This window comes from Eretmochelys imbricata, chromosome 2 (assembly GCF_965152235.1).
Source record: "Eretmochelys imbricata isolate rEreImb1 chromosome 2, rEreImb1.hap1, whole genome shotgun sequence".
NCBI lineage: Eukaryota > Metazoa > Chordata > Testudines > Cheloniidae > Eretmochelys > Eretmochelys imbricata.
In genome coordinates, this window is record NC_135573.1 from 50,055,094 (window position 1) to 50,074,964 (window position 19,871).

Here is a 19,871-nt window from a genome sequence, read left to right on the forward strand (position 1 = left end):
TGACTGGTGATGAGGCAGGAGCTAGCCTGTCAGCCAAGTCATCCACCAGGAAAGAAGCACCATTTTTTTGGCTAAAGGTAACAGCCTTCTCAGCCATAGCTTACCAGCCATGAGGGGTCCAGTGAGAAATGTTGAAGAACTTGGTGGAATATTTGGTGATATTAGACTTTTGAAAGGAGATCCAGTACAAATAACCTAAAGAGACAATGCTGAAACATATACAGTACATACACGTTGCAGGATTCCTATCCCACTACTTTGTAACGTGTAAACTGAATTAAAGAGAATGGAGCGGATTGGCATAATCAAGAAAATTGCTGAGCCAACAGCATGTTGTGCTCCAATGGTACCAATTATAAAGAAAAATGGAAAAAATATGAACCTGTGTGGATCTTAAAAGACTTAATGAAGTAGTTGTGAGAGAAAAATATATCCTCCCAACACCGGATGACATCCTCCCGGAAGTGAAAGGAGCTACATTATTCTCCAAGTTGGATACCTAGAGTGGATTCTGGCAAATTCCTTTAGTCAAAGAAAGTGCTAAATTGACTACATTTATCACACCTTTTGGAAGATTTTGCCTCTGAAGACTACTTTTTTTGATTAACAGTACATCTGAAACTTTCCAGAGAATGATGGCAGAACACAAATGGAGTTGTAGTTTTCATGGACGATATTATGGTATATGTATCTTTGATGGAAGAACACAACAAAATGCTCAGTGAAGTCCTAAGTCTAATCAGTCAGTCAGGACTGAGGCTAAACAAGGAAAAGTGCATTTTCTGCCGACCCTAAATCAAGTTTTCGGAATAGACAGTAAACAAAGAGAAAATAAAAGCAATTTAAGAATTGAATGCAGCAACTAATGTGCCAGAACTAAAATGTATATTGTTGTCAATACCTACAAGACCTTTCTACAGTGACAAAACCACTGCATGAACTGTGGAAATCCAACACATCTTGGCTATGGAGGCCAAATCAAGAAAGTGCTTCAGAAAGGTAAAATAAATTATCTCAACTGCTCCAGTTCTCAGGTTCTACAGTGTGAACAAACCCACAATGGTCAGTGTGGATGCAAGCAGATATGGCCTAGGTGGTGTATTGTTGCAGCAATATGGGTCTGAGTGGAAGCCAGTTGCATTTTGCTCTCGCACACTCACAGAAGCAGAAAAATGATGTGCAGAGATTGAAAGTGAGTGCCTGGCAAGCATATGGGCATATGAAAACTTTTACAGATATCTGTGTGAGCTGGATTTGTTTATACTGATAACAGACCACTAATCGCTTGAAATCCTCATCAGTGGGAAAGACCTGAATTAAGCACCATTGAGATGCCAATATCTATAGCTAAATTTAATTTGATTTAACCCAATTACTAAATATGTTCCTGAGAAAAATCTGGTTGTGCTCTGTCATGGACCCCAGCATTGCACTCAACTACCCATGAGCTCCAGGATGAGGTAAAGGCATATATGGATGCTGTGAACACATACAGACCAGTGTCAGAAAACACTACAGCAGCTACAAAAAGCAACCTAGACAGACACACAACTTCAGGAAGTTCTAAGTTACACTAGGAGAAGCTGGTCCAAGTATCTGAAGTACACTAAGGAAGTGAAAAGAGACTACTTTGTGGTGTATGGACAATTAAGCAAGTCAAGTGGACTCATGATTAAAAGCAATTGAATCATAATTCCAAATGAAATGAGAGGAAAAATCCTAAACTGCATCCATGATTAACTAAATGCCATGAATGGGCCACCCAGTCAGTGTGATAGCTGGGCATCAATAAGGACATAAAGAATAAAGTATCTGCATGTGAACATCACAGAACTAGCAGACTAACACAACACATAGAACCTTTAATAACAACACCTCTACCAATCAAGAAACTAGATATAGATTTATGCGAATTCAGAGGACATTATTACCTAGCGGTCATGGACTATTTTTCCAGCTATCTAGAAATAATGTAGTTGAAAAACATAATATGTTTCAGTTTATTGAGAAATTGAAGTGCACTCTTGCTTACTCTGGTATTTGAGAAGACCTAGAGATGGACAACAGACCACAATTCATGTCAGCAGAATATGCAGTCATATTCTGAATGGAATATGATTTTGATCATATTACTAACAGCCCACATTACCCACAAGAGAATGGAGAAGCTGAGAGAGCTGTACAGACAACCAAGAAAATCCTACAGTAGGAAGATCAATTCCTAATTCTTCTGAGTTACAGATCAAAACCAGTAGTGGCTAAGATATAGTCCAGCAGAACTCCTGATCATCAGCATATGCACAATGTGTCCAACCATTTAATGGCATCATCATCAGCCAGATGAGGCGCTGGTAGCCCACCATTGAAATAAGTCAGTGGGCACTTGACAATAATATGCAACATAATCTGAAGTTGACTGAAGCTGCATAATGGGTCATTAGTAAAACTCCATTTAAAGAGATTGGCCACACCGTTACTCTGCCCTGTTTGAAACTGGTTCAGAGATGTCCAGAGGTGTCTTGGCAGACCAAAACCTGGTGGACTGATGGTTGGGTCAGTGACGAGAGAGTGATAAACAACTATCATCGTTGACTACTCGTTGTGCCAAGCAGATTCCACCGTCATGTCCTGTGGTGGCATAAATGACCATAAAGAGTGTCGAGTAGAAAGGAGAGCTGATCGGTGGTTGAAGAGGTCTGCATATAATGGCAGGTCACTACTTTCACAGATCTTAGCCAGGAGCATGACAGAGGCCTTTGCACAGCAAATATCTGGCAGTGCTATGTTGCTAACTATCAGTAGCCATGGCAACGAAGTTGCCCATAAAATCCCGGTAGCAATACTCATAGCTTTGTTAAACTGTACATCGACCAGCCTCATGTGAGACGAGCAGCACCAGACAGGAGCACAGTACTCTGCTGTTGAATAGCAGAGGACAAGAGCTGATGATCTAAGCATCCAGGCTCTCACACCCCAGGTTGAACTGGCCAATTTTCTGAGCAGGGTGTTCTGAGTGCTGACACATAAACACACTGACAGCAAGGGTATTGGACAACTCAAAATTTGTAGGGGTCCTTGCCCGGATTAAGAATGGCTATAATCTTTGCTTGATGTCAGGTGCATGGTAACTTCTTCTCATTGATGATCCATACATAGAAGTTAATAAGCCACTGTGATGCCTTTGGTCCAAGGCACTTGAGGAATTCCAGCAAGATGTTATCCTAGCCCACTGCTATGCCTAGCTTGATGGAGTTAAAGGCTTTATCTAGCTCATCGACCGTAAATGAGTCTGGTTGACTCCTACCTATATTCTGATGTCAAAGTTGGCGCCATTCATCATATATATTGCATTTGAATTGCTTCTCCAGGAGGACCTTTGCTACCCACAGGATGGCTTGCAAGCTTGCTGAGCTTAACCAGAGGGCAATTTTGACCTGAAAGTTGTTGAGCAGTGCCCAGCCAGTGGATCAAGTTTTAGCATTTCCGGCTGGAATAGGTGAAGTTAAGCTTCTCCATTGAGTGAGCCTGGCGGTATCCAGAGACTTAATCAGGTGGTCAGCAATGTCCAAGTCACCAGATAATTTGAATTTCCTGAGCTAGGCTTGACATTCAGCCTCAGGCAGGGAGTGTAAATTGGATGACAGCCCCATGGTATAGCTAAGCATGCAGCTTTATAAATGTTGGGAAGACAACTCAGAACTACTGTTCAAACTTTGGAAAATAATCTCTCTTCAAAGTGACCAGACATGAAGAGAACAGTCAAGTCAGATAAAAAAAAAAACTTATGAAAACTTTTACAACAAATGTCACTCAGACAACTGTCAGGTCTATAACCTGGTGACCATGTTCACATCAAATTGGATGGAGAAAAAGGATTGACAACTCCAGCTGTTGTAAAGAAAAATAATTTAATGCCCAGGCCACATGTGATTGAGACTGACGGTGGATAGTTCAGCTGAAACCATTAACATCTACAATTTATTCCTCATAAATAACAGTCAACAGAGTAAACTCTATAGATGGCAGATGTAGAACAAGAAGAAGAAGACTGAAGGATTCCAAATTGCCTATACTTCTACGTATGGATCATCAATGAGAAGAAGTTACCATGCACTTGATATCAAGCAAAGATTATAGCCATTCTTAATCCGGGCAAGGACCCCTACAAATTTTGAGTTGTCCAATACCCTTGCTGTCAGTGTGTTTATGTGTCAGCACTCAGAACACCCTGCTCAGAAAATTGGCCAGTTCAACCTGGGGTGTGAGAGCCTGGATGCTTAGATCATCAGCTCTTGTCCTCTGCTATTCAACAGCAGAGTACTGTGCTCCTGTCTGGTGCTGCTCGTCTCACATGAGGCTGGTCGACGTACAGTTTAACAAAGCTATGAGTATTGCTACCAGGATTTTATGGGCAACTTCGTTGCCATGGCTACTGATAGTTAGCAACATAGCACTGCCAGATATTTGCTGTGCAAAGGCCTCTGTCACGCTCCTGGCTAAGATCTGTGAAAGTAGTGACCTGCCATTATATGCAGACCTCTTCAACCACCGATCAGCTCTCCTTTCTACTCGACACTCTTTATGGTCATTTATGCCACCACAGGACATGACGGTGGAATCTGCTTGGCACAACGAGTAGTCAACGATGATAGTTGTTTATCACTCTCTCGTCACTGACCCAACCATCAGTCCACCAGGTTTTGGTCTGCCAAGACACCTCTGGACATCTCTGAACCAGTTTCAAACAGGGCAGAGTAACGGTGTGGCCAATCTCTTTAAATGGAGTTTTACTAATGACCCATTATGCAGCTTCAGTCAACTTCAGATTATGTTGCATATTATTGTCGAGTGCCCACTGACTTATTTCAATGGTGGGCTACCAGCTCCTCATCTGGCTGATGATGATGCCATTAAATGGTTGGACACATTGTGCATATACTGATGCTCGGGAGTTCTGCTGGACTATATCTTAGCTACTACTGGTTTTGATCTGTAACTCAGAAGAGTGAGGAATTGATTTTCCTACTGTAGGATTTTCTTGGTTGTCTGTACAGCTCTCTCAGCTTCTCCATTCTCTTGTGGGTAATGTGGGCTGTTAGTAATATGATCAAAATCAGATTCCATTCAGAATATGACTGCATATTCTGCTGACATGAATTGTGGTCTGTTGTCCATCACTAGGTCTTCTCAAATACCAACTAATCGCAACTAATGGACAGCCAGATGACCACATTTTACATATTCTGGTCATGTAATTAGAAAACCAGTACAATTCAGAGACACTTAACAGACTGATATGTACTGAACTTCAAAGACAAGAGTAACAGTGTAAATATTGTAAATGGTAGGAATGTAGAACTTAAAGGTGGAGATGTAATGAAATTCTAAATTGTGCTAGTTCAGCCACTAGTGGGCACTGTGTGTAAAATACCATATTTAAATGAACCTCAGCGACACTTGGGCTGAGAGCACTAAAGAATCTCATGATGAAAGGTGTGTGAAAGCAAGCTCTCTACTCAGTCCATATCTTGTACAGAAGTACACGATACCCATGTATTGGATCTGCCCTTTCCCACCTGCTCTGTGGGTAGAGGAGGAATAGTAGGAAGTCTTCTGACAATCTCTTTACACCTGGGACTCAGGATTCAAGTAGACCATACAAGTGTGATGCGTACTCCTCTAGGGCCTCTGTGTGGGTGCATATTGACTCAATAGTTAGAAAAATAAAATACTTTTCTAGTCAGCATCACTCAGAGGGGAAATAGGATGCAGGTCACTTTAAAGCCCACTATCATGTCTGTCCTTTGTTGGACATTTATGCACATAGTTATCTAATTTGTATACACTGTTGCCAGAAATCTCCAGCTATCTTACTGTCTTCCAGATCAAGTCAAGTCGTTCCGTACTGTGAAATTTTCTGCAGAGTAGTACGTATGTAGGAAAGGTAGGGTTAAATTTAGAATGAGTGATTGTGATTCAAAAATTGTGCATCTCATGTGCTCTCTTTTTTCTGGCGATTTCAAGCAACATTTCCTTGGTTTGTTTCCCCACACACTGTTCTCTTTTTGGTAATGGATCTCTGTGGCAGGCTAACCTTTCTGTGAATAGATTGGCTTCCTGCACAGCTAGTTTGTGATCTTTTGTGGATTCTGGGTAGCACACAGAAAACTTGGGGAAACAATCAACATATTTTATTCTTAGACAGCTTAAATATTTAACAACATCTTTATATGAATATATACAAGGTACTTCAGCCAGAAATACCACAAGTAGAATATGAAGCACTGAAGGATATTTGTTAACTGCAAATATAAACAAGAAGAATCTAGAAAATCTTGACTAAAAGTGTAAATAAAATGAAGTTGCACAGGTATATGTAACTATTTGCTTTATCAATGCAGAGTTTAGAGACATTATTCTTTCTTTATTTGGCACCAAGGCTATTTGAACTTTTTCTACCACTATTAATCATGCTCTCTCTCATCTTCAACTACTACAAAGGTTTGACAAGGACTTACTTTCACCTTGAAACACACTGGTAAAAATTCAACTTGAGCTTTACTGTTCTAGTATGCCATAAATGAGAATGGCTGCTAAAATATATTTTCTTGTTCTCCAGAGACCAGTTTTACAGGAGAAAAGGATTCTGATTTTTTCCTGTAACTATGAATACTTTTTACTTATTTATTTTTATACGTCAGGCCTTATGCAAAAGAACCGTAACAAATGGCATGAGTCATAGTGCAGTGTTAATGATTTTCACTCAAACTAACCTTGAAAGGCCTTTGACTGACAGAAGAGCAGGGAGCGCCTGGGGAAAACTGATCTGGTGAGCAATTGCTTTAGGACTGCTGGGCTCAGGAGTCAAAGGATAATTTAGTAAGAATAAGCTGTTCTTTCTTTAAACAGGCCTATACCCATTTTTGTGCTACTGCTAGAGGCTCCCAAGGTGGATATGAACACACTGCCGGATGCTCTTTTTTGTTACCATCAACATATTTCTTCCCATGGGACTTGTCCATTCAGTGGGTGGTGTTAGCAGCAGTTTCTTTGTTGCATTCTAGGGTACATCTACACTGAACACTCCTTTTGGCAGTGTGCACTGTACATAAACACACAGCCCTCCTAGCATAGGTATAAATAGAAGTGTAGATGGTGAATAAAGGCTCAGGGAAAGGTTCCAGCAGTGGGGAAAGGCTTTGGCAGGGGGAGACTGTGGGGAAAGTGTCCTGCAGCTCTCACTCTGGTCCCCTACCAGAGCCTTTCACTGTGGCATGTAGCTACACACCACAGTGTGGACATAGCCTGCTTTTCACTGAGGCACACATATCCTGCATGCTGCTGCCAGTGTCTAGGTTTGTTTACCTAGGTGCAATTATTTTGGAATATATGATTAGTGCATGAAATTCTTAGTACAAGAGTATGAGCTTTTAAAAGCTCATAACATTTCTTTTGAAATCTTTCATGTAACACACCCTTCCTTAAAAGGTTTAGCGAAAGCCTAATTTGTGATTCCTGAATTTAGTGAAATAGAGAATACAGCAAAATATACAATATTTTAGACATAACAATCAACAAAAAATATAAATGTAAATGTTGGATAAATGCAACATTCAACTTGGCTCAACGTGAAAGCAAAACCCAAGTGGATATACACAAATGGAACACCTCTTATAAACTCTCAAGGCAAAGTGAAAAAGACATAGCAGATCAGCAGATAAAAAGGCTTAGAGAACAAATACAAATATAAGTCATTTTAAATAATAGGTAGGATTTCAGGAGTCCTCTCTGAGTTGGCCTTACTCTGCTCCCATGAAGTCAATGATAAAATATCCATTGATTTCAAAGGGAGCAGAATTAAGCCAACAATGAGCACTTTGGAGGGAAAAAATAATGCCATTCTCTGAGTATGAGCTAAGCTTGAACTAGTACCTGACACTCTTGTCACGTTATTCTCTGAAAAAACCAATGAGGTCAGAGATTATTTTAAAGTACATGTAATGCACAAAGAAGCAATTAAATCTATCTTCAAGTGAGTATAATAGCATATTTTCCTGATATGCTTTTGACCCAGCAGTGACGCAAAGAGTGACTTTGACAGCATGTGGAATGCTACTGCTAAGAATGATTTAAATTAACCAATGTGGATGGGGTTCAGTCCATTGACTATACCATCTTCTATTGTTCTAGACACTGGTGGCAGAAATTCTGTCCTAGGTGGTTATGGGCAGGACATCGGAATAAAAATAGATTGTATACAGAATTAGAATGCACCTCCTTAACTTAGATAATGAGGAACTATAAGATGCTTATCATTTGGAAAGGTATCTTACCTGGATTTGTAATAAGAGATAAGATCATAAGCGAAATCCTGATGCCTAATGTTACTAATGATCACCACAAGCTACTGTACAGGAAAAACATTGCATGTCCTCTTGCAGATTTGCTAGAACTTATCAGTTTACAACAGGGAACTCAAATTACTTAAATAAACAAACAAATGAAAAAGGTCCCTATCATTTCTGCAACATATACTCATTTCTTGGACAGATATTCCACTAGTAAAGAAAGAGTTTACAAAATGAAAATAAATGCTTTGCAGATCAATAAAGAGCAAAAACACAAGAAAAATGGTTATGGAGAAACACCAATAACAAAATTGTGCCTTCTATCCCAACCTGGGTCGTCACTGGACACACCAGTGAAAATGTTGCCTGATGTGCATCAACGGTCCAACAAGCAAACAACATTAGAGGATTGTATGAAGGATGGTAATGTGAATAATGCTGAAAATATTATGACTACTGTAATGGGGTGTACTGGCCGTTTGAGAAAAAATGGGTGTTGGATCAGGAGCCCTGTAGAATAGGTTGGGGCAGTGGAAGGAGCTCTCTAGAGGAGGGCAGTATAGAGACTACCTCTGTCTCAGAACAAGGGAAACACTGAAAGAGAAGGAAGGCAGGGCCAAGGGGCTGAGCTCTAGCCAGAAAGTGTTGGCACTTGCAGCGCTGGGGGAGCAGACCAACAGAGGAAGCGCTTTGGGTGTGTCCAGAGAACTGGAGCTAAAAATGAACAATTGAATTGTGGTTATGGGCTTTATGTTGGGGGCTCATTGAGGATTGTTTGGATTATTTTGTCCATTGAGGATTCTGAGGACTATGTGAACTTTATTTGATATTAAACCATCCCTGGAAAGGGGTATTGTAAGCCATAATGGAGACTCTCTGTAATGCTCAAGGTGCAAGGTACTTGCAGAGTGACAAGGTGCTCAGTAAGCAGCAACCCTGCTACAATAACATTAAGGCATAGATAGTATATTCTTCACCTTGAACTCTGTACAGTATGCTCACCTCATGTCATAAAGAAAGAGAAAGGATCTAAGGAACCTGATCTGAGTGACACCAATGGGAATCTTTCCACTGACTTTTGTGGATTTTATTTCAGATCCTAAATGATTAGAGGCATATAGAATGACTTCCTTAGGAGGAGATACTGTAAATATTGGGAACATTTAGAATGGAGATTAATAAGAGGTGACAGGACAGAGGTATATACATAATGAATACTTTAGAGCAGGCAAATTTGAAAATTCAGTTTTCCCCTCTCATAGCAAAAGAATAGGACAGTTAATGTAGTTGAAAAGCAAATTCTTTATTTATATGATACATAACTGGAATGCAGAACTCATTGCCACAGGACACTACCCAATCCAAAGCTTCACAAAATTAACAAGAATAGACAGTTATATGGGTAATATGAACAGCTGGAGGAAAAGTATAAAAAAGTCTAAGGGTTAACAACCCTCTTGCTTCAAGGTCAAAATCAAGCACTGCTGGGGATTAGGAGGAAACATACCCTCATAGACAATTTACTACTCCATAGTTGCCCATTACTGAAATTCTTGTATCTTGCTCTAAATCGTATTGTACTGCCCACTGTCTGAGGTAGGGCATTGCACTAGATAGATCTTTGGCCTCTTCCATTATAATAATTACTATGCTCCTAAAGATGGAGATGGAATAAGGAATTACACTGCTTCCTCCCATACACATACACCCAAAAGCCTCTACAAGTACTCAGCATGAAACTGGACACTGCCATGAATGGCACATCAAAGACAAAGGAATGTGGTCTTTTGGTCTGGAGGGCTAATCAGGATTCTGGGCCCCCTTGAGTCTATGCTGGGCTCAGTACCAAGCAGTAAAGGTATAAGCTGCTTCTTGCAGAATTCAATTTCACTACAAAGCGTGCCTCCTTGAGCCACCCTGACATTTAAGAGTAGATTGCAAAGCACCAGTCTGAAGCCAGGACCTTCTTTCCACCTCCAGTTTGGCACTGTAATAAGCATAGGACTTCACCCCAAATATCTAATGTATTGAAGGATACTGAAAATAATAAATACTAGTATATTCTAAGGGGAATAAATTCTATAATTAAACAGATCAAGAATGCCTCCACTAACAACGCTTTTGATACATACAAATGAAAATAACAATGACAATTGAGAGTTAGTGAATAGAAATTACTGAACAGTTGGAAAGTTATGTTGCTTGTTTCTTTCACATGAAATGGGTGGACATTTGTCTAAATAAGACAACAAATAAATAAAAGTAGATGTAGAAGCTAAAGAAACAGGTGTACAAATAACACCCTACATGACAATGAAAAATTCTTAGTGCGCTAGATCAGTGAACATACATTTGAGAATGCTGAAATAATAGGGATACAAACTAGATGTAAAGTACTAGACAGCTGTAAACAAAACTTACTAAATTCAAGGTAGACTTTGCATAGTTTTTCCCTAGGTAGAAGCATATATTTGCCTGTGCGGGAGGTGGAATGGGATGGAGGACAGGCTGATTGGCTCACTTTGCCATGTTGCAAATTTGACAGGCTCATTTTTCCTTGTCGCAAATTTATGTGTTGGGTGAGCAAATTATGCTGTGGAAGTCTGCCTGAAATGGTGAAATTGAACCCTCAAATATTTTTTTAAATTACAGAAATTTGGATCCACCATTTTCCAATGGAAATAATCAGAAGTTACAGTCTAAGCTCTTGGAAGTAAAAACCTTGTGTTATATTTGTTGCTTAACTGGAATCATCCTGTAAATTATGATAAACAAGAACTGTAATATGAGTCGTTTACAGACGCTACTTCATTAAATAAACCTTTAATGGAGCAGTAGAATTCTCCAACATGTTGACACTTTTTAAATTGAAAGAAATGTATTACAGTTTGTTTTCTCTAGACAGGAAAGGGACAAGCACTTAGAACTATTGCAAATAACCACGTATAAGGGCCTCAACACATTTGTTAAGCTTTTCCACGGACAAAGAGCAAAACATGTACTTTCTGTCTTAATGACATTTGCTTAAGATTAATAGAAACAGCAAAGAAAAAATATATAATCTCTTGGAGAGAGCACAGCATGTGCAGCTCACTTTGTAACAGCAGCCATCTTGAAGCAATTCACAAGTACCCAGGACGCAAGCAAGGGGGCCCATTTTACTTTTAAAGGTAGCAGTGCAGATAATTCTTTACAATTACATAGCTACATTCACTGTCCACAGCTTTCATCATGTGGCTTCTGTTCCTGAATTCCATCATATTTTATATGCACACAGAATAAAGGATTGAGTCTCTGAGGTACAGACAAGAGAAATGGTGAGAGCAAACCAAAATACATTAATAAATAAAATAAAATAAAAATGGTCTTACAGAGCATGAGACACAGATAAGAATATTGCTTTTCCTCATCCCAAACCAAAGATTAACTTCTTAATGATCTTTTTCATAATACCTTACTTCATCCACTAAGAACAAACTTTATCATACACCTCTTTTCTTAAAAGTCTGGGTAAATATGTGAATTATCCCAAAGAGTCTCCTAGGGGAAACTGGGTCATGCTTTTAAACTAAGCATTCTGACTCCAATTCTGATCTTAACTACACCAGGAGAAATCAGGTATAACCCCACTGACTCGTAACTGAGATCAGAATCTGGCCCACTGACTGTAAGATCTCATTGAGTTTTATGATCAATAAAGCAGTTCTTTTACTAAAATTAATCAGGGTTTTTTTTTGTTTGTATATCTGTGTGGTGCTGAAAACATACCACAAACAGCACATATAGTGACACTGATCCTTTGTTTTTTGCATTTTTAATTTCTATGATACTGTGATCAGAATTCATCTGTGCAATTAACATCCATGTCTGCAGTAACAGAAAAGAAATAATAAACACAAGCTACAAAAAATGTATCATGCATTTTTATCTGGTTATAGATTAGGGTTCTTGAATAACAAATGTCCATAGTTAAGGCTGACCTTTACCTTCTGAAAGCAAGTGAGTACCCGGCTTTGGATTTTTTTTAAAGTGGATTTTTACTTTCACTTTATACATATTTTAGCAGGTTTGAGGGAGCATTAAAATATTAATTTTTCTGTTCAAAAAGTATTCGACTCTCCAAATGTACAGAAAACATTTACAGTTCTACTGAAATCCTATGGCTAGAGAGAAGATTACATGCTAAAAGCCAGTTATGATAGTAATACAGTATAAAAGTATAAAAAGTTTGGTTATTATTAAAGAAAAATTGACACTGAATTGCTTTTGAATATGCTCTAGTAAAGAATCCATAAATACATCACTGCTATGCACTTTAACTAGTGTACACACTTGTTATGTCTTTCTGTAAAAACTCAGAATAACCACCAAAATTAAAAAGACAGCTCGACATTTAAACACATGAATAAATCATGTTCTTCTTTTACTAAAATGGTTTAGTTTCAATGACAGTATGAAAGCTTTGGTTGGTTGCTCAGAAAGACTAACTCCTTGCTTTACTATTTTTATAGTAGCCACTGAACTCTGAAGGCAACAATGGAAGCATGCAGCAACACAAAAAAACTAGTTACTACTCTTGAACAGTCTGATTCACTTGCCTGATATCATTGAATTTGCAAGATTACATAGCCATGAGTAAATTAAAGGTATAGTCTCCTTTCAATGCACCTGTGTGATTTCCATTCATTCAAACTGCACTTACATGTGCATAGCAAGAGAACATCCAACGAAATCTTATACCACAAGATATGAAATCAATAAACTGTTACATCTGAGTAAATCTGCATTTACACCATTTTGTGGCAAGCCTGGAATATTTCATTACATTTTGTCAACTGTAAAAATGTACACAGTAAGTAATTTTAGTAGATTATGAGCCCAGAATGACTTCTGTGATCATTTAGTCTTCCCTCCTGTATAATACAGCCACAGGACTTCCCTGAATTAATTCCTGTGAACTAAAGAAGAAAGAATCCATAATCCTAGACCAACAAGCCACTTCCAGATGACAAGTTTTGGCCGGTTTCACTGAATTTCATGAAGCTGATATTATATATAGCACTGACAAAAATCATCAGACAGTTATGTTTGAGGACATATTACCCTTTAAAACATTAAGCAGGCATTATAATTTTAAATACAAACCTATAATATTTGATGTATATCCTACTAAAGAGGATAAGAAAGAAGTCAGTATAGTACATATAGCTGCTAGTGAGGAACTGTCAAACATAAAAGAGTGTCATTTAAATATAACCCATGAAGGCAAGCAACTGAATACTGACAAAATGTACAACTACTTGTATACAAATACTAGGTCTAAATACTCAGATGCGTGAACTAGGGTGTCTGGCATTAAATGATGATATTGACATAATAAACACCATGGAAACTTGGGGAAATGAGGATAATCAATGGGTATGGTAATACCAGAGTACAATTATAGGAATGACAGAGTAGGTCACACGGGTGGGGAAGTGGCACTATATGTGAAAGAACGTAGAATCAAATAAAGTAAAAAACCTTGAATAAATAAAAATATAGATTAGAATCTCCCTGGACTGAAATTCCACGCTTGAACAATAAGAGTATAGCAGTAGAAATATATTACTGACCATATGAGCAGGAAGGTGATGGTAATTGTGAAATGCTCAAGGAGATGAGAGTCACTACAAAGGCAGACAATGCAATAATAATGGGGGACGTCAACTATCCTTGTACTGACTGGGTGTATGTGACCTTAGGATGGGATGCAGAGATAAAACTTATGGACACCACAAATGACTGCTTCTTGGAGCAGTTTGTCCACAAGGGGAGAGACAATTGTTGATTAAGTACTAAGTGGGGCACCGTATCTGGTCCAAGAGGTGAATATAGCTGAACTGCTCAGTATAAGTGACCATAATGTAATTAAATTTAATATCTTTGTAGGGTGAAAATGCCAAAGAAACCCACCAAAGTAGAATTTAACTTCAAAAAGGGGAAATATAAACAAAAATGAGGAAGCTAATTAAATGAAAAGTGCCTGCAAACTACATGGAGACTATTTTAAAACACCACAATATAAGCTCAAAGTAAAAGTATGCCCCAAATAAGAAAAAGAAAGAAAGAAAGAGTAAGAGAATTTAAAAAAATGCAACCAGAGCTACACAGCAGAGTAAAATAGGTGGTTAGAGGCAACCTTTAAAAATTGGAAGTAGAATCCTAGTGAGAAAATTAAAAAGGAGCATAAACTCTGGCAAGTCAAGTGTACAAGTATAATAAGGCAGGATAAGAAATAATTTGAAGAACAACTACTTAAAGAAACAAAAACTCACAGCAAAAATATTTTAAGTACATTAGGAGCAGTGGGGCCACTGGATTTTCGAAGTATTGAAGGACCAGTCAAGGAAGACAAGGCCATTGTGGAGTAGCTAAATGAATTATTTGCAACAGTCTTCAATGGAGGATGAAGGGGAGATCCCCAGACCCAAGCCATTCTTTTTAGGAACTGTCACAGATGGAGGTATCCATAGAGAAGGTTTTGAACAAACTGATAAATTAAACAGTAATAAGTCACCAGGACCAGACGGTATTCACCCCCGAGTTCTAAAAGAACTCAAGTAGGAAACTGCAGAACTACTACCTGTGATATGTAACCTAACCTATCACTTAAATCAGCCTCTGTATCAGATGTTTGTAGAGTAGCTAAAGTAACACCAATATTTTAAAAAGGCTTCAGAGGCAATCCTAACAATTACAGCCCAGTAAGCCTATTTTCAACCAGGCAACCTGGTTGAAACTACAGTAAAGAACCTAACTATCAGACACATAGATCAAGATGATATTTTGGGGGAAAGTCAACATAGCTTACTTTGTAAAGGAAAATCAGGCCTCACCAATCTGTTAGAATTCTTTGAGGGTGTCAACAAGCATGTGGACAAGGGTGATCTAGTCAATATAGTGTACTTGGACTTTCAGAAAGCCTTTGACAAGGTCCCTCACCAAAGGTTCTTAAGCAAACTGAGCAGTCATAGGATAACACGAGAAGCCCTCTCATGGATCAATAACTGGTTAAAAGATGGGAAAGAAAAGGTAGGAATAAATGGTCAGTTTTCATAATGTAGAGAGGTAAATAGCGAGGTCCCCCAAAGGTCTGTACTGTTCAACATATTCATAAATGATCTGGAAAAAGGGCTGAACAGTGAGGTGGCAGAGTTTGTAGATGATACAAAATTACTCAGGATAGTTAAGTCCAAAGCTGACTGCGAAGAGTTATAAAGAGATCTCACTAAGTGGGACTGGGCAACAAAAAGGCAAATGAAATTCAATGTTGATAAATTCAGACTCATTTACATTGAGAAAAATAATCCCAACTACACATACAAAATGATGAGGTCTAAATTAGCTGTTACCACTCAAGAAAGAAAAGGAGTACTTGTGGCACCTTAGAGACTAACCAATTTATTTGAGCATAAGCTTTCGTGAGCTACAGCTCACTTCATCTTCACTTCAGCTCACAAAAGCTTATGCTCAAATAAATTGGTTAGTCTCTAAGGTGCCACAAGTACTCCTCTTCTTTTTGCGAATACAGACTAACACGGCTGTTACTCTGAAACCACTCAAGAAAGAGATCTTAGAATCATTATGGATAGTTCTCTCAAACCATCCACTCAATGTGCAGCAGTTAAAAAAGCTAACAACGTTAGGCTCCATTAGGAAAGGGATACATAATAAAATAGAAAATATCATAATGTCACTATATAATTCCATGGTATGCCCACACCTTGAATACTGCATGCAGTTTTGGTTGCCTGATCTTAAAAATGACATATATAGAATTCGAAAAGATACAGAAAAGGACAACAAAAGTGATTGGGGGGATGGACAGGCTTCCATATGAGGAGAGATTAAAAAGGCTGGGACTGTTCATCTCTTAGAAAAGAGATGACTAAAGTCAGAATATGGCAGTCTATAAAATCATGAATGGTATGGAGAAAATGAACTGGGAAATGTTATTTATCTCTTTACATAACAGAAGAAGAAATGTGCCTGATGAAATTAATAGGCAGCAATTAAAAAAAAAACACAAAGGAAGTACTTCTTCACACAATGCACAGTCAAGCTGTGGAACTTGTTGCTATGGGATATTGTGAAGGCCAACAGTATAAAAGGAATTCAAAAAAGAGTTGGGTAATTTCATGGACGATAGGTCCAATGGCTGCTATTAGCCAAGATAGTCAGGGATGCAACCTCATGCTCCCCAAACCTACACCTGCCAGAAGCTGGAACTGGATGACAGGGGATGGATTACTTGAAATTACCCTGTTCTGTCCATTCCCTCCGAAGCATCTGACTCTGGCCACTGTCATAGGACAGGATGCTGGGCTAGATGGACCACTGTTCTGACCCAGTGTGGCCATTTTTATGTTCTTATGACATTCAGAATATTTGCAATGAAGTCTCCAGTACACTTAACTCTGCCATCCTTCCACCTGTGAGTTGAAGTTCTCCGTAACTATTGCACACAAGATTTTAAATGGCAATGGTGTATTCACAAATTTAATAGTATGGTCTTTATTTGTGTGATCCTACAGCCCACTCAAACCAGTCCAGACTATATTTAATACAGGACCTTTCATTACTATATTTAAAGGACCATTACACAGTGTTCTACATTCCATGGGACTTATGTCTACTCTGTCCTGCCTTACAGCACCTCTATTTGCTCACTTGCATCTTCAAGTCCTAAGGCTCCTCACAGAGCATAAGCCAAAATCTGGCACTCATTGCACACAGACAATAACCTGAGGAAACAAAATATACAGTATTTCAAATATATGCATTTGCTTCTATGCCTTAATACTAGATTCTGCTTTATGTGGCTTCCAGAGCCATAGTATGTGAGCAGCTCCCAAATGTTTAAAAATCAGAACTGGTGTTTAATATATATTGGTACAACATTGCTAAGAACAGATTGGTATTTTAGTGATATGAAATTGATTAACAGAAGTACCTGGAGACACACAAAGAAATTACAAGTCAGGTAGTTTAACATCACTCAGATGGAAAGTTTTAAAAACTTCAGGATCAAAGAGGAAGAGATGCATAAGGAAAACAGTCTGATTAAGGGTTGTCAGTATGGTTCATGAAAGGATCATGCCTGACTAGCTTGATGATATTCTTTGAGACAATTACCACCAGAGTAGACAAGGTGACACAGGGGGACTTTTCAGAAAACACTCTGCAGCCGCTTCCTTGGTATCATATTAAACATATTTATCTTAAAATTGCTGCCCAGACATACACATAAAGCCACGGAGAAAATGTGAAAAACACTACAGAAAATTGCACGAAATGTCAGCAGAACATTGTGCTAGCAATTCACACAGGGCTTGATGCTGAGATTTACTCCGCTCCTTCCACTATCATTGATCGGGTCCTTATTTAGCAATTGATTGTTATATGGAAGCAAGACGAACATAGCACCTAATACTCTACTACCTAGCCAGCACCGATCTTCACAAACTAAATGCTGCTGAGATTTTACCTTTAAAGTGGGTTGTTTTCAGTAGATTAACCATTGCAAAAAGTTTCTGAGAAGCAAAAAGCTTCTGACAGATAGCTCAGCGGAGGGAGGAATAGCTCAGTGGTTTGCGCATTGGCCTGCTAAACCCAGGGTTGTGAGTTCAATTCTTGAGAGGGCCATGTAGAGATCTGGGGCAAAAATTGGGGATTGGTCCTGCTTTGAGAAGAGAGTTGGACTAGATGACCTCTTGAGGTCCCTTCCAATTCTATGATTCTATTTAAATGATTTACTTTCTCTCTGTGTGTTCCTTCTATTCTTGATTGTAATTTGAAGTCAGATTGTTATAGAGATCCTTTAAGTCTTTTTTACACCCTGGCTTTGGCATTCATCCCGAAGTGAGAAATTCAAGATATTTTTGAAAGTTTATACCAAATTTTCAAAGATGGACATGTTGCCGGCACCCAGTGCCGAGAGGCAAAACAACAGCAGGGGTTGGTTCGCTACCCGGTGTGCTTGGTGTGCTTCACCCAATAATCACAACGGGGTGGATAAGCAGAAAAGTTTATTTGCAGCTGCAAAAAGGTACAAGGAGAATAGAATCTCAAATCCTGCACACAGAGCAGGAAGTTACACAGCCTTTTATACATCCTTTCTTCAGCATACTTATCTAATAGCAAGCTGCCCTAAGTATCCATATAGCTAGCCAATCCAGTTACCAGCTAGTTCCCTTGTTTTTTGTATCATTTGTTAAACTATACATAAAGCTGCTTTATTCAGCATTGTTCTTCCATATCTGCCCTGTTTGGCCTTGTTTAGTTTCAGGCAGTCTGACTCTGCAACATATTGTTGCAGATCCTCAGCATAACTGCTGCGAGTGCCTCCAGGCGGGGGGGCCAAGGACACATGGGTCCAGTATGCATAACTGCTGCGAGTGCCTCCAGGCGGGGAGGGGGAGGCGGCCAAGGACACCTGGGCCTAGTGCGAGGGGGCTTCATCGACACTCGTGGTCTTCCATCCCCTCTAATTACTTGGTGGCCATGCCCCAGTGTCCCCAACAGACAGTTAGGTTCATCTATCCCATTCAAATTTGTGCATGCAGCCATTGTGCTTTCAAAATTTGTTTGCGCACACCCAATTACTCATGTGCATGCATCCTCTGAGTGTCTGTTGAAGTAGTTTGGGAACTCTCAACATTCACCCCCCGTCTTTCTTCCCCCAGATAGTCCCAGACAACATACAACAGCATAGGACTCCAACGTTGCCAAGGAAATTTTCATGCCGTTTGCAATATTTCAGACTAGTTCACTAACCAGCAAGTCAGATCACACATTTCCAGACTGAAAGGGACCTAGTTCTGTATATTTCTCTGTTCAGCTCAAAATTAATCTTTAACTATTCATGGTAAACAGGCCCAATGACCTGTGATGGGATGTTAGATGGGGTGGGATCTGAGTTACTACAGAGAATTCTTTCCTGGGTATCTAGCTGGTGAATCTTGCCCACATGCTTAGCTGATCGCCATATTTGGGGTCGGGAAGGAATTTTCCTCCAGGACAGATTGGAAGAGGCCCTGGGTTTTTTTCGCCTTCCTCTGCAGCATGGGGCACGGGTCACTTGCTGGAGGATTCTCTGCTCCTTGAAGTCTTTAAACCATGATTTGAGGACTTCAATAGCTCAGACATAGGTGAGAGGTTTATTGCAGGAGTGGGTGGGTGAGATTCTGTGGCCTGCATTGTGCAGGACGGCAGATTAGATGATCATAACGGTCCCTTCTGACCTTAATGTCTATGAGTCTAAAACTGAACCTGGAGCAGTTGCCACTTCTAAAAAGGACAAACAACCCACGTGTTGGTTCCCTTTAATATGTTGTTAGATCCTTTCCAGTTTCAAAGAAGAGGACTCGTATGCTATATCACAGCACACATACAAATATGTGTTTGTGCCCACAGACTAGAGAACTACAATTGGTACATGCATATCTGTCACAAGTCAATGCTTAAAGTGGTCTGAAGTGG